This window comes from Festucalex cinctus, chromosome 10 (genome assembly GCF_051991245.1).
Source record: "Festucalex cinctus isolate MCC-2025b chromosome 10, RoL_Fcin_1.0, whole genome shotgun sequence".
Taxonomy (NCBI): Eukaryota; Metazoa; Chordata; class Actinopteri; order Syngnathiformes; family Syngnathidae; genus Festucalex; species Festucalex cinctus.
This window is the reverse complement of record NC_135420.1, coordinates 10,601,253-10,613,957: the sequence shown is the minus strand read 5'-3', so window position 1 is coordinate 10,613,957 and position 12,705 is coordinate 10,601,253. Positions and strand designations below refer to the sequence as shown.

Below are 12,705 nucleotides of genomic sequence, written 5' to 3'. Positions count from 1 at the left end.
CAGGATGCTTTTTAAAAAATGTACAAAATCTAATCTAAAAAAACAAAAAATCAAAATAGATATATATTGATCTTTAAAATAATAATAATAATAATAATAATAATAATAATTCTGAAATGCAAATTTAGTCGAGGTGTAATTTTAGTCGAGGTAGCGCAAACCATTTATTATTATTATTATTATTATTATTATTATTATTATGATGATGATTATTATTATTATTATTATTATTATTATTATTATTATTATTATTATTATTATTATTATTATTATTATTAAGGCAAGGGATAAAGTGAGTTTTAAGTCAACCACCAAGTGGAGAAGCGTTGGTTTGGAATTGAATGCATCAAAAGGTTTATGAATTAAATCAAAACAAAATACATATATTGATACTGGAGACATTTGTTCTTATTTTTATAGTGACATACTGTAAAAAATTGTAAAAATATTGTATAATTGACGTTTATGCTAGTGAGTGTGCATGATGAACCAACGAGAAGCCGTCTTCGACCACTTGGCTTGTCAAGACTGCCCCCCGGTGGTGAGGGTCAAGTTGACAGTTTAATGGTCCGTGGGTGGGATTTGCCACTTTGGCCCGCCCTCCCGCACAGTGTGGACTGTGACGTCGTCACTCTTGGGTAGCAACAGTTGCCTCGAGACCCCGTCGCGCCATAGTGACTGTAGCCGTGGAGACAGTTTCTTGCCAACGGGCGCAACACTCAGCAACAGCAGCCGCAGCAGCAGCAGCATCTGGAGGTCACCAAACGAGAGGGCGAGGGTGACACGAAAGACACAGGCACAACTTTTCGCAAAATTAAGGTGACTATTCTTTAAAAGTGCTTTTATTGTATTTATTTATTTTTTAACGGCGTGATGACATGGCGGCCGTGCGTTATTTTTCCCACCACAACCGAAGTTGAGACGCTGTTTCCGTGTTGTCGTTAACCTCCCGTCGTATGCCTCAAAACCCCCATGAATGTCTTGCAAATGTCTATTCTGCCTCTGCTGTTTGCGTGGCTGTGCGGCGCGTCAGTGTTGTTCCAACTTGGGCTGCTTTTCAATCACTTTCCCACTTGTTGCTATGTTGTGTGGAGACGCGAAGGCGCTCTCCCTCGCTTGGTTTTGTGCGGGGCAGCAAGAAGCGTCGGGCTAACGTAACCCTCCTCGCTTTTAGCTTGCTGCTAATGTGGATAGCCTCGTTTGTCGTTTTCGAGTACACGTCGTTTTGTTTGTAAGCGGCAGCCATGTCTCGGTCGTCGAACTTGTGCTGTGGAGTGCAAGCAGGTGGCAGCCGCGTCAGACTTAGCAAAGTTAGTGCGAGCAGGGGCTCGAGTAGGCACAAACTTGTTGTTGCTGTCAGCTCGTGGCCTTATAACACCTGAATTCAACTTCCGCAGTTCGACGACAGCTCCTGTCAACTTTTGCTCCGCGAGTAAGATCACCTCGAATGCTGAATGAAGAGGCTCAATCACGCTACCCTGGCCTGATTCCGTTTTTGCATGAAAGGCGTCCAATAAGTTAATAAGTTTAAGCTAGGTGGCGCTATGGGGTTCCTTTCCACTGCTGGGTGCTTTTCTTTCTGTGTTCTGTATTGCTTTTGCCTGTGACTGTCATACCAACCACACAGATTTTATAGTATCTCATCACATTTTAAAATGAAAATAATCCTCACAAATCAAATTACAACGATCCAAAGTCTAATGCTTTTCAATGAGCGGAGAGCTTTCTTTCACCGAATTGACCGCCATTTTGACTTGTGATGTCATCTCGGAATTGTCAAAACTCAGACTACTGGGAGTCCTCGAGTTACGTCGGAGTTACGTTCCTACGCTAGCGATGTAACCTGAATTTCGACTGAAGTCGAATTTCCCCTGTAAAGTCAATATTTACATCAAAATAATTTGCATAAAAAAATCTAAAATACATTAAAATAAAAACAATAAGATGCTGTACTTACCATTACTGCTTAGAGGTGGATGGAAAAGAATGATGGAGAGACTGATGTGGAAAAAAAAAAAGAGGGTGAAAAAGCCAAAGATACTCCTATAAGTGCACAAGCGCTAGCACTAGCTAAGGGCTAAATAGCTGACGAGGGGAAAACACTGCGGGCTGTATGGCGGACGAGGAGCCAAAATGGCGGACGGAACCAAAATGGCAGACCGGGCGTAATCATTGTAAAGTCAAAATGCCTTAGGTCGAGTGCGCCTTAATTCGAGGACTCTCTGTATAGACAAACATATAAAATGGAAAGACATGCTAGTGAGCTCAGTGCTGTTACGGCACAATGTGTTACTACACGGAATGCAACTCTAAATAAAAACCCATAAAAAAAAAAAAAAAGATTGCTTAAATATATGTGATATATTTGGGGCGCGAGTGATGAACCACGGTCTAACGGTGGAAAACTATATTGCATATAAGTGAGTATTTGTAAGACACAAGGGGTATGGACTTATAGTATTGCGCTTTCACCAAACAACTGATGTCATTACATTAGATATAACATTTTGTGGCTATAAAGTGAAGATACAAGTATGGACACATTTAATTTACTTAAATGCAACTCACAGAGCTAATTATTGTAATATCTTTTCTGTGGCCAAATGGGAACAAACTATAATCAAGTATTCAAAAAGTCCTTTTAAAGTGTGTTGAAATCTACATTTTTTTAAAATGATTTTAAATAAAATTGTTTTACAATGTGGCTGCATTTTCCATACCTGAATTCCCCCCGGACTCTGTTCTGTTTGTCTCCAGGGGGACAGTGATTCTAATGAAGGATCTTTTCAGAGACAGCTGTCAGGTGCTCGGTCATTTGTAATGCTGCTTACCACTGAAGCATCAAGAAGAATCTTTGCAGCATGAAAGTGTATCTAATTAAGCCCCGCTCAGAATAATCACTTGAGTCAAACTTTTAGTTGTGTAATCAGTACTGATGTACCCAATGACTTTCATTTATGCCATATGCTTTGTTAAGATGTATTTCATATTAATGGACAGTATACAATAATAACTACACAGTAAATTCTGAGAGTACATTTTACAATTGGAAGAGACTAAAATATTCAGAATAAATTTAATAAATAATAAAATAAATAATAAATAATAAAAACTATTCAAAAAATTTCCCTCAGAAATTCTATGTACATTTTGCAAGGACAGGTTTTATTTAAAAAAATAATAAAAAAAAATAAAAAAGTTACACATGCGTTGAGGAACGAACTCAAGACCTTCAGCTTGGGAGACTGGCATTCTACCACCTGAGCTATGCCACTCCTACTCTTTGCTTATATCCAAAAGGAGACCAAAAAACTCTTGGAGTTACATAGATTCTAGCTGACGAGAGATATACTAACACACAGTTTCATGGCTCAAGGAGAAGATTGGCAGTCTCCCAACCTGGAGTTGTGGGTTTGTTCCTCAACCCTTCAGTGACTTTCCTTTTTTTTTTTTTTTTTATTAATTTATTTTATTTTTTATTTTATTTTTTTTTTATTTTTTTTAAACTCTCTTCCAATTGTAAAATTTACTCTGTTGAGAGTTGGACCAAATAGACTCTGTTAAGAATAAAATTTACTCTGATCTGCCTTGTTCCCTGACCCCAGGTGGTTTTGATTTACAATCCAAAAAAATTCTCACCTTTTTTTCCCCCTAGAAAGTTTTGACTGAACTTCAAATTGTTTGACTTTTGAAGTTCCACTGGATTCTGTTTGAAAATGCTCATGAACTTAGTAGGGCTGTCACAATAACTGCAATATTGTGATATTGCGATATTAAAATTGCCACAATATTGTCGTCGCCATGCTGCGATATTTAAAGTAGGGCCCGACCAATTAATCGGCTGCCGATTATAATTGGCCGATTATTGGCCTTCAAACATCGGCCAAAACAATCAGCCAATATTTTTCCCTTAAAACGTTATCGAAGAATGATGCTGTTAAAGTACCCTGAATGTACCATTTTGCTTTGTTTACATTAGGAACTAGCAAGTGTGTAGCGTATGTTGTTGTGGTTATTCTGTTGTTCCCTAAGTGTCCTTTAAGCTGTTTAATGACAACCCAGTTGGAGTTGTGTAAAAATAAACACGACAATAAGAGTGACATCCACTGTATATTTAAATACAAAACATGCTTTGTTTTTAAAACATCACTAGCCTAGCGCTAATGCTAAAAGTGGAGGGAGGATCCCATTCAAATGCTAATAGGAAGTTAGCATCGATTTCGGTAGTGTTTTTCCTTTAAATAACGAATTGCCACACACAAATGCTGTGAGAATACATACCCACAGGTGAGATAACCCTACGCAAAGGCACAAATCCTTCCCAATGTGTGAAAAAACGACTTATTTTAATAAAATACGCAACTTTCTTCTGTACTCACCTTTAAAGTTGATGTTTCAAGGATTCAAAGACTTTCTGCTCTCAAAATTCAAGGATGCAAACATCCTAGGATGGCGGGGCGGCCATCATACTAGCATAGTGGCATGGATATAGCAGAAAATTCAGAGGTTGATAATTACCATTTGCCAACATCACCACAATATCGTGATAATTATCATATTATAAAGTTAATCTCGTGATAATATCGTATTGTGACATTTGGATATCATTACATCCCTAGAATTTACTGAGCTGTCAGAAACTCTTTCCAGTATTTCATACGTTGAACAACCCTTCCAAAAAAGCTGCCTGCAAAGAAAGTCAGCTACTCCAACCCCCGATGTGAGAGTGACAATGTTATGTTTACATGGCAACTTGACACACAAATACACCCAAGTCATGGAAAGAAAGAGGAACGCAAAATGTTATTCTTTTCAATGGCAGTGGTTTAATCAGGTTATTTTCATCTCGCTGTGTGGTTAGAGTGCATACTTCTTGCTTGCAGAGGCAGGCCACAAAGAAAAAGCGCCTCATTGTGATAATTAAATTAAGTGTCGTTGATGTATGTCTTGGTACTGCCTATGCTTGTGATAAACATATTGCACAAGGTTGTTCATTTTTTAAAGCAGATTTTCTTTTCAAAATGTTAAAAATCATTTAAAGTCATGAATGCACCTTATTGGGGCCTATTATTCCCATGCTGCTCGGACCCGCGTGTGTCGTAAAGTGTTGCTCTCAGGAGGACAGCTGCAGTGGTCTCTCGGTCAGCGGGTGACCTGTCACAGCTTTTGGTCACATGATCTGCGTGTGTGTTTGCTGATGCTGTATTTAGCTGATCTTGATGAGGCCCGCCGCAGCCCCAGGGAGAAGCGCTCGCTCCGCTCTCCAGCTTACAGATATAGAGTCAGTGTCGCAGTGTCATTGCTGTGTGCGCTCGTTCGTAATAATACAACGTTGCACTTCCTAATTTGACGTCTGAACTGTTTTTGCACCCTTTGCTGTTTCGTATGAGTTTTGTTTAATGGATTTTGCCATAACTGAAGCGAAAAGCATGTCCATAAATCACAGAGCAGAGAATCTTCTGCCTTGCGGGGCTTATTAAGTGGAAATTAAGCGTACAGTTTGGACATGTTATTGTGGCAGTTTCACCATAGGAAAGAGTTTTAATTAATGTGACAGTCCCTTAAGATTCAGTGGAACTAGACTAGAGTTTACAGGATTGGAGTGATTTTGCAAATCATTGTGGGCTTCCGTTGCTAGGATACAAAGCAACACATCTTGTCATTTGCCAAACGTTGACACTGATTGGTACATACACTGTGGTAACAAGTTGAAACTGGTTGTAAAATGAAATGTTTTTTAGTCTGTCCTATCTGCGTGTGCGTGTTTGTGTCATCCCGGGCATTCTTTACATTCCACCTGTTTGTATCGTGGCTGCACAACTGCTAATTAAATTTCCTGCCACAAACAGCGGACGAGGCTGTGACATTTGCATTACAATGACCATTCCCTCCCCCTCCTTCTGGCAGGGATAACTGGAGCCCCCCATTCTCTCCTCACTTTACCTTTCTTCAATGGACTTTCTGCTTTGTTGGAAGATGTTTATTCGGCTTGAAAACTTGCAACAAAGTCATCCAAAGCGTGAGCACTCTTGCCAACAAGTAGTCTATATTTTTCAAATTCTGCTTCTTCCACCTTACTTCTTTCATTGGGGAGATTTATTTGAGAATAATTTGAGACCGTTTCTTGCTATGTGGGAACATCACTTGTCAGTTAAAGGGGAAGTCAAGTCAAACATTTTCTTTACAATAACAGTAAATTCTGTAAAATTTTAGTCAAAGTATTTTACTGTGTATGAGAGAAGTTGCCTCTCCCATGACAAAAAACAGTTTACGTTTTGTTTTTTGTTTTTTCATTTATTTATTTTAAAGTTACACAGGCATTGTGGAACAAACTCACGACCTTCAACTCGGTAGACTGCCACTCTACCACCTGAGCTATGCCACTCCTTCTGTTTGCTAATATCCAAATTGGTCTTGCATGTACAAAGATTCCAGTTGACACAAGCGATATACTAGCACACAGTAAGGAGCTGCATGGTTCAGGGAGTATACAGTAACTTCCAACCTGAAGTCAAAAACTCTCCTTGCAAATTTTACTTAGAATTTCTGAGTGAAGAATTTTTAATAGGTTGTTTCATGGTAGGGAGGCACAGTGGCTGACTGGTTAACACGTCCGCCTCCCAGTACTGAGGATGCAAGATCAAGTCCAGGCTGCAGCCTTCCTGGATGGAGTTTGCATGTTCTCCCCGTGCCTGCGTGGGTCTTCTCCGGGTACTCCGGTCTCCTCCCACATTCCAAAGACATGCTTGGCAGGTTAATTGGGCGCTCCGAATTGTCCCTAGGTGTGCTTGTGAGTGTGAGTGGTTGTTCGTCTCTGTGTGCCCTGCGATTGGCTGGCAACCAGTTCAGGGTGTACTCCGCCTACTTCCCGAAGCCAGCTGGGATAGGCTCCAGCACCCCCGCGACCCTTGTAAGGAAGATGCGATTAAGAAAATGGATGGATGGATGGATGTTTTATGGGATAGGAAAATCCTCGTACACTAAAAATGCTTTGAGTAAATAGTGTGAATTTTACTCTTTTAGTAGTGGGACCAAAGAGACTGTAAAATTTATTCTACAGAATTTACTGCGTTCTGTGCGCCACTGCTAGTCTAAACAACATTCTGATTCTGAATAATATTGCATTTATGGAATATAAAATAAGCTTCAAAATCGACCTGTTTTTACTCATCTCAGGGGGCGGCCATTTTGACACTTGCTGTTGACTGAAGATGACAATGACTACGTTTGCATGTAGTCAATATTTGGCTTTGGGTCAAAATTTGTTTTCAGATCATTTGGGATAACTTGTTTACATGCGTGAGCTGACAGAGTTACATCTGTGCTCAATTGGACGGCATTACGCAAATAGACGTAATTTCCTCTTTTAACACTCTGTCTACGGTCAATAAAAGGCACTAAATTTGACACTCACCACGCTAAATAAAGTAGACAGTTTCTTCCTCGCGTCAAAACTGCTCTTCTATGCTGCGTTGGCATGTTTGTTTGCCTCTGCTTGAGTATTTCGGGTGGGTGGCACGCCAGAAGCACAGACTTTATGTACATGCACTGTACGTATGTGTGTACAGTTACACACTGTGACATTTTCACCATAGAGACGGAAAATAACCTGAAAACGCGCGGAGAAATCAATGTATTGAAGTTGCGAGTGGGACGGCACTGCACATACAAGTAATTCCTGGACTCCAAAAGCCAAGATTCCTTGCGAACAGACATGCGCCGGCAGCAAACAAATGCCCTGTTCAGTCGGGAACAAATATTCCAGTTACAAAAGGAGTATCCCAGGGATGTTATTTGTGTTTTTGCACATTAACATGGCCTTTATAAGCCGGAATATTGCCAATATTCAGGTTTTGAACGTACTCATTCATCACATTGCTTAAATTACCTGGCAATGACCGATCACGGCAAACCTGTTTTCTGGGTTTTGGTCAGTGTATAAGTATATTTTAATTATTACCCCAAAGAGCATTTCAATGGCCGACAATTATAAGTGTTTTTTTTGTAATTCGCAGGCCGGCTTGGTCTGAATCTGCCGTGACTGGTAGGGGCCCGCAAAAACTACAACTTGTAAGGGACAGGCAATTTATCAAGTGTTGGTTTCTGACTGAGAATGGATTAAAAATGTATTTGTGAGATGTGATGATTGAAATGGACAGTATGTTGACTTTTTTATCATTTTGTGCTTTTTGGCCATCTGGAACATCTGGTGAGCAGCAACATGTGGTGGTAATGTTCTGTCAATTTAATCTTGGATTCAATTTGCTTGACACAATTACATTTTCTATTGAATTATCATTCATAAGTAAGTTAGCAAGTATGTCATCAAAAATATTAGTGTGAGTTAAAAACAAGTGATTGCACTTTTTTTTTTCAGCCCACTTTCAGGTGTGCCCCTCTTCAGGCTTCATCCCAACATGCGTAGTAGTGAGAAGGAGGTGGGCGGGGTGTAGTGGCTTGACAGGGTAGTTATAGAAATCTGGAAAGGGTTAGAAGCGGTACAGCGTTGGGGGAGGAAGTTGCTCGCGTAGAGTTTGGGCAAACGCACCGTTTCCATAGCAACGGTTTGATCTGGCTGTGACTGTCAGGCCTGCAGTGTGCATGGTGATGGAGTGGACAGGTTGCTGATGACCTGAGGTGGGGAGGTGAGAGTAGAAGATTGGGGGGTGGGGGGTTTAGATCAGACTGACTCTCCCCTGCCATCTGCATCCCTTCGAGCCACTGTGATTTGATTAGCCACAAATTAATGAGACGGCTTGAAGACCAGCCTCTTTTGTGCAAATCTCCATCATCTTAATGCAGGCTTTTGTGTCAGCGTGTGCACGTGTCATTTCATGAAATCAAAGTGTTCACTTGCAAGGCCCAGCTGTAATCTGCTTGACATAGAAAGTTAGTGATTGAACACATGGAATTCCCAAATATAGAATATCCTCAGCAGCAACCTGTTGCTCATGTGCATTGTGCTTGTACTAAACGTGTCTGTCTCTTTATGTCCCCCCATTGATGTCTGTATTCAAATTCAACAAGTGTCTGTTCCTGTTTAAACAAAAACAACAAACTTCTCAAACGGTTTGACTATTCTGTCTTGGTGCAAGTCACTTTGGAGAGATCTGACTTGGCTTCAGTTAGTTTTCAGTTGGCACGAATGTAAAACAACCTCGAAGAATAGGCTGTTTTACACTTGATTACTTAAACATTCCTCCTTCCTGCCTCCGACCACCACAGAGCGCTCCTCATCCTGTCCTCTTCAATCAAGTCTAAAGCAGCACCAAGTCTACACATTTTTTAATAATAGCACCACAGGAATAGCTCCGTGTCTCCCTGTGTCTGAAATTAATAGCTTACATAGTGTTTATTGTTGTAAGTTTCTACTTAGTGTGAGATAGACGGATCAGGTGGGGGGATGGCATTGTTTGGTTTGGGAAGTATTCTGTTGGTTGCATAGCAACAGGCTCCTGGAAACGGGAGTGGACGTTGTTGCCCCTGGCAACGGTTGTTGCTCTGCAAACAATGTGAGCCAGTGCAAACACGAGCCAAGACTGTGAGCGCCTTCATTTAATTGAACATCTGTATGTGTTTTTCTCTGATTGAGTCCTGTTCAAGTTTGAACTGTCAGAGGCACATGTTTTAATCCTGCCTGCATTAGAGGCTGCAGAATTGGCGACCTTTTGTAATCCTTACAAAATACTTCTTTTTTAAAAGCAGTTTTTAAAACTCTCAAAAGGCAATTGTTTTGTTTTAATTTGTCATCTAGCATTGGCATGAACACGTCTCACAAACCTGTCATGAAAAGCTGCTGGTGTGGAAGAGAATGAAATGTGTTGGTCTGGAGGCGTTGAGGCCTCGCCCCAAACAGCAGGCAGGCCATCCACAGGAGCATTTTGCAGTCATGTTCTCCATCTCCAGCATGCAGGAGATACTAGGGGGGAAGTTTGCATGACTTTTCACCTGTGACACCCTCCCCTGTGATTTGATTTTCCTTTTTTTAAATGCAACACTTCATTCATTATACAGTACTGTACTGTACTTATTAAATCTGGCACTTTAATGAGCATGCACTTTTTAAATGCATGAAATAAGCCAATCTGCTTTTCAGGCTTTAGTGATTTTACTGTAATTTAAAATCAGTTTTGAAGATCTATAGCGGGATATTTGTTGCAAGTATAATTTAGAACCTGATTTACATTCTTTTGGAAAATTAAATTCTTTATGATTCTAAACAAGAAGTGCAGTACTGTTGAGTAAAAAAATTAGTGTAAAATTGCAAATTGACGAGTTGGACAAACTGTGTTGTTTGAAAATTAACACACATGCGCACACATGCACACACTGATATTTCAACATACTCTTTCAGTCTATTAGTCATGGCTTGTTCTTGCGGAAAAGCCAGTGGTGGCACACCCACATTATGTATTGTTTTCGATCTTGAAGACAACATACTTCCCCTCTGCTGACTCCTCACTATTGCAAAGTGCTCTGCTCCGATTCTGTGGATTATCACTGGCATGGTCACTTTGTTTTTAGGGCCACCTTGTTGATTATTATAGCTTCTACACTACAGTGTCATTAATAATAACCCCCTCCCCCAATTTAAGAGAGCAGACAATACTCTTTTTGTTTTTTTTTGTTTTTTTTTGTTTTTTTTTGTTTTTTGAATTATTTATTTATTTATTTTTTCCATATTTCACACATACCATTTCACTTTCTTTTTTTTTCATTGTATATATGTGATTTTGGCATGTCCCATACACTGCTCTGCTAATTACAGTGTAGGGCTGAGCTTGAAATAATAACCAAATAAATTAGTAACAAAGTAAATAAATAATGCTAATAATAATAATAATAATAATAATACTGTCATAATAATAATAATACTAATAATAAAATAATGGCCAGAAAAATATATAACTGCTTTTCCTGCTGTGCTCATCTTGGCCTCTTGGAGTAGTGTGTTCCCATGCATGCATGGAATACACACATTAAACAAAGAGTAGAAGAAGAAAGTTGTAAAGCTTTATTAATAAACTCAATTTTTTTCAAAGATTAATAATAAGATCAACACTATTATCAAAAATGAAATATATTAATAGCATGTATGTTGCCCATACTTAAAATAGCTTTTTTTCTGGTCATACATCTGGTTTGGAAGTGTGTGGTCCTATGTGGCCCCCGAATTTCACTGATGAGAAATTGTGGCCCCCTCCAGCATTTAAGTTGCCCATCCCTGACCTACACAAAACACATTCTCCAACCGATCTTACTGTCTTTGATACTGCTCATTAAATGAAAGCATCCCACCCCAGAGCATCTTCATTGCCTTCCTCCCCCACTCAGCTCTTTGCAGTCACACTCCAAAGTTCTTGTGCAAGAAAGGCGGAGGTTGGTTGGTGGGGGTAGGGGTGAACGGGGAGGGAGGAGAGGTTTGAGTGGGGGGTGGTTGCCATGGAGTCTTCACCATGGCAACCAAAAATACGTTTGCAAAGCATTGAGGAATTTCCTCACATCAGCTGGATTATTTGGGCCCTTTGAGAGTATTTCTGTTCCAAACAAGCACTGGATATCATCAGGACCCTCTTTGGCCCTGCAGATCCGTTGTCATTTTCATCCCTTTCATTATACTTTTTGTGAGGGAAAGTTGTTGTTTTTTTTCCCACTTCCATTTGTCATTTGGATCATCTCATAGCCCCCTTTGCTCACATTTTTTCTCACTTTTCCTTTTTTTTTTTTTCAGTGGGCATTTGTGTCACTGTGTTTTCTGTCTTTACTTTTTCTATGCAGTGCACATTATTATACAAAAGAAAGTTGAGTGGCTCCTCTTGGTTTGGTCAGCAGCCAAGTCTTTTTTTTTTTTTTTTTTTAACTTCCCTCAAGGAACTTTAATTTTTACTGTAAAATACCTGCCTGAGTGTGTACTGTCTGCAGATTAAAAAAAACAAAAAACAAAAAAACATTCTATAATAGTTGGGCTGCTTCGTTTGCTAGTGATTAAGGCTAAAGGTTAGCCTCATTATATCAGCCAAAAGTGGTGAAACGCAAACTCCCCTCAAGACGTTTTTGTTAAAGCCAAGTGTTTGTACGTGGGTTGTGTAGAGTGGATGAAGATACCTGTCAATAGGCTTCACTGATGCACGATCAGGATTTATGGGACTGACGAGCGGCTTAAAATAAATAAAATAACAGATACGATCACAAGATGGACTGATGGACCAATATTTCTATTTAAATAACTTGTTTGTTTTCTGTATAGAGGGTGTTGTTTACTGAGCATCAACAAAGGTGTTCCAAGCATTTTGGCGAATGTTTATCAATCATTGTCATTCACCAACGAAGAAAAGAAGCAAGGCAACTTTATTTATATTTTGAATTAAAAATACAACAGTGCAAGAACAAGAGTTGGGAAAGTTTTATTCTAAAAATGCTCGAAATAAGTGGTTTTGCATCGCAGTTGGTGTGTCAAAATGAGCATTTTGTGCCTCATCAAAATGCAAGGAATAGAATAGCAATACTGTGAGTAGCAACAATTTTTAAGATGTTGGACCACCCGTCCACATTTCATCAATAAATACAATAAAATCAACACAATCTTGTTAAAAAAAAAAAAGAAGAAGAAAAAAACAACCACATCACATCCATGATGAACAGTCATCTATCCTTGTTGATTTCCGTTGTTCGGATACTATCGAAATGGCAAACACAGTGCTACTT

The 12,705-nt window shown here is 39.5% G+C and overlaps 1 protein-coding gene across 10 annotated transcripts in view; it reads left to right on the top strand.

Moving 5' to 3' along the window:
- rfx2 (regulatory factor X, 2 (influences HLA class II expression)) overlaps nucleotides 1-12,705 on the top strand; it is a 36,104-nt gene that overhangs the window by 1,176 nt on the left and 22,223 nt on the right. For 2 of the 10 annotated variants that reach the window (XM_077534926.1, XM_077534925.1), the window contains exon 1: nucleotides 371-819. The exons of 6 other annotated variants lie outside the window; for them this stretch is intronic. The gene's annotated coding sequence lies outside the window, so the exon portion shown is untranslated. Of the gene's footprint in view, nucleotides 1-370; nucleotides 820-12,705 lie in introns of those variants that run through there. 2 more of the 10 variants (XM_077534931.1, XM_077534930.1) reach the window with 2 other exon arrangements.